General features: G+C 35.7%; 1 protein-coding gene across 1 annotated transcript in view; it reads left to right on the top strand.

The window, feature by feature from the left end:
- Positions 1 to 1858: 1858 nt before the first annotated feature.
- Positions 1859 to 3678, top strand: part of ccdc71 (coiled-coil domain containing 71) — a 113409-nt gene continuing 111589 nt past the window's right edge. Inside the window, exon 1 of the mRNA XM_062037627.1 lies at positions 1859 to 1992. The gene's annotated coding sequence lies outside the window, so the exon portion shown is untranslated. The remainder of the gene's footprint in view (positions 1993 to 3678) is intronic.

Genomic DNA, 3678 nt, shown 5'->3' with positions numbered 1-3678 from the left:
GAAAAACACAAAATGACAAACAATTAAGTAAACCACACTGCTAAAAGGTACATCTCAAATATAAACAAATATTAAGTGCAATAAATTAAACTGTTAACTTATAGAATAGAATATCTTTATTGTCATTAGGGATGTCCGATAATGGCATTTTTGCCGGTATCAGATATTCCGATATTGTCCTACTCTTAATTACCGATACCGATATCAACCGATACCGATACATACAGTCGCGGAATTAACACATTATTATGCCTAATTTGGACAACCAGGTATGGTGAAGATAAGGTCCTTTAAAAAAAAAAAAAAAAAAAAAAGAAGATAAATAAATTAAAAACATTTTCTTGAATAAAAAAGAAAGTAAAACAATATAAAAACCGTTACATAGAAACTAGTAATTAATGAAAATGAGTAAAATTAAGTGTAAAAGGTTAGTACTAGAGATGTCCGATAATATCGGCAGACCGATATTATCGGCCGATAAATGCGTTAAAATGTAATATCGGAAATTATCGGTATCGGTTTTTTATTATCAATATCATTTTTTATTTTTTTTTAATTAAATCCACATAAAAAAACACAAGATACACTTACAATTAGTGCACCAACCCAAAAAACCTCCCTCCCCCATTTACACTCATTCACACAAAAGGGTTGTTTCTTTCTGTTATTAATATTCTGGTTCCTACATTATATATCAATATATATCAATACAGTCTGCAAGGGATACAGTCCGTAAGCACACATGATTGTGCGTGCTGCTGCTCCACTAATAATACTAACCTTTAACACTTAATTTTACAAATTTTCATTAATTACTAGTTTCTATGTAACTGTTTTTATATTGTTTTACTTTCTTTTTTATTCAAGAAAATGTTTTCAATTTATTTATCTTATTTTATTTGATTCATTTTTTTTTAAAAAAAGTACCTTATCTTCACCATACATGGTTGTCCAAATTAGGCATAATAATGTGTTAATTCCACGACTGTATATATCGGTTGATATCGGTATCGGTTGATATCGGTATCGGTAATTAAAGAGTTGGACAATATCGGCATATCGGATATCGGCAAAAAGCCATTATCGGACATCCCTAGTTAGTACTATTAGTGGACCAATCATGTGTGCTTACGGACTGTATCCCTTGCAGACTGTATTGATATATATTGATATATAATGTAGGAAGCAGAATATTAATAACAGAAAGAAACAACCCTTTTGTGTGAATGAGTGTAAATGGGGGAGGGAGGTTTTTTTGGTTGGTGCACTAATTGTAAGTGTATCTTGTGTTTTTTATGTGGATTTAATAAAATAATAAAAAATAAAAAAAACACGATACCGATAATAAAAAAACGATACTGATAATTTCCGACATTGCATTTTAAAGCATTTATCGGCCGATAATATCTGCATGCTAATTGTCATTGTACATTGTACAACGAAATTGCAAGCCAACTAATTTAGTGCAAATTCATAATGACACATAAAAAAACATAAGCACATGCTACTCAGATAAATAGATAAAAAATACATAAAAAAATACCAAGCACACAGCTCACATGCACAGTCATTCTTTTTTAATTCTTTATAACTGTAAACTATCAACATTTCCATTTGTAAACAGTGTAAATAACCCATTTTAATCAGAATGAACTTGAATATTCTTTTATCCAAATATAAAATTGTATTTAGGTTCATATAATATAACGGGGACAAGCGGTAGGAAAAATGGATGGATACAATATAACGTACCATGCATGGACCGATGCGGTGTCCGCCACTAGAGGACGCTTCAACCTGGACGCGCAGTGGCCAATGTCCACCACCAGGGGGCTCTCCAAAGTCGCCGAGCGGAGGAGACGTGGCCAATGACGTGACGTCATAGTCACCGCCATGGCCGCCAGGCGCTTCAAAATGGCGGCCAAAGAAGCGACTAACCATTGACCACTTTTGTGTCTCGGCCAGGCTGGGATTTAGTTTGGTAGCCCGCAGGTAGGAGAGGAATACTCTTATTTAATGCTCCTTGATCTGCTAACATGTCATGTTAGTCATAGTATAGCTAACTGCAATAGGTAGAGTTAGCCTGGTAGTGAAATAATAACCAGCAAACTCACTGCAAAAAGTGCAATCTAAGTAAGATGAAATATGTCAAATAAGGGTGATATTTGCTTATTTTCTGTCTGATAAGATAATTCTTCTCACTAAGCAGATTTTATGTTAGAGTGTTTTACTTGTTTTGGTCCTAAATGATGTCAGTAAGATATTACAGCTTGTTGCTGAGATTTGATGAGCTATATTGAGTAAAACATGCTTGAAACTAGAATATCAACTGTTGTGTCATCAACACTCACAAGTATAAAACTACTTTTTTAAAGTAATAATTTCTTACTTCAAGCATGAAAAAAAAAAAAGACGCTGAAAAAGATGCCGAGCGCATATCATTATGTCAAGATACTGGCACGAACATTTACTTAATTTAAGAATATTTTTCAACATATTGAGCAAAAAGGTCTCTTTTTTTCAGTGGGCTAGTGGTTAGAGACCGGGCTTTCTGCTCCGCCCCGCCCAGTCTGTGGAACGCTCTCCCTGACCACCTGAGGGCACTGCAGACTGTGAATGCTTTTTTTTTTAAAAAGGCTTAAAAACTAGAGATGTCCGATAATATCGACATGCCGATATTATCGGCCGATAAATACTTTACAATGTAATATTGGAAATTATCGGTATCTTTTTTTTGTTGTTTTTAATTATTTTTTATTAAAGGCCTACTGAAATGAATTTTTTTTATTTAAACGGGGATAGCAGATCTATTCTATGTGTCATACTTGATAATTTCGCGATATTGCCATATTTTTGCTGAAAGGATTTAGTATAGAACAACGACGATAAAGATTGCAACTTTTGGTATCTGATAAAAAAAAAGGCTTGCCCCTAGCGTGACGTTGTCAGTTGAACATATACGCAAAGTTCCCTATTGTTTACAATGATGGCCGCATGAAGTGAGAGAGATTCGGACCGAGAAAGCGACAATTTCCCCATTAATTTGAGCGAGGATGAAAGATTTGTGGATGAGGAAAGTGAGAGTGAAGGACTAGTGGGGAGTTGAAGCTATTCAGATAGGGAAGATGCTGTGAGAGCCGGGGGTGACCTGATATTCAGCTGGGAATGACTACAACAGTAAATAAACACAAGACATATATATACTCTATTAGCCACAACACAACCAGGCGTATATTTAATATGCCACAAATTAATCCTGCATAAAAACACCTGCGTGTTTGTTATGCTAGCTCCTAGCTCCTCTGCTAGCTCCTAGCTCCATAGAACACGCCAATACAATTCAAACACCTGATCAACACACACAATCACTCAGCCCAAAAGACCGTTCACCTAACCCAAGGTTCATAAAGCTTATATATTTAAACAAAGTTACGTACGTGACGCGCACGTACGGTCAAGCGATCAAATGTTTGGAAGCCAAAGCTGCATACTCACGGTAGCACGTCTGCGTCTTTGTCATCCAAATCAAAGTAATCCTGGTAAGAGTCTGTGTTGTCCCAGTTCTCTACAGGCGTCTGTGTATCGAAGTCAAAAGTCCTCCTGGTTAGAGTCTCTGTTATCCGAGTTCTTCCATCTTGACTGCATCTTTCGGGAATGTAAACAAAGAAGCGCCGGCTG

This window comes from Entelurus aequoreus, linkage group LG26 (genome assembly GCF_033978785.1).
Source record: "Entelurus aequoreus isolate RoL-2023_Sb linkage group LG26, RoL_Eaeq_v1.1, whole genome shotgun sequence".
NCBI classification, from domain to species: domain Eukaryota; kingdom Metazoa; phylum Chordata; class Actinopteri; order Syngnathiformes; family Syngnathidae; genus Entelurus; species Entelurus aequoreus.
The sequence above is the reverse complement of the archived record's forward strand: the minus strand, read 5'-3'. Positions and strand labels throughout refer to the sequence as shown.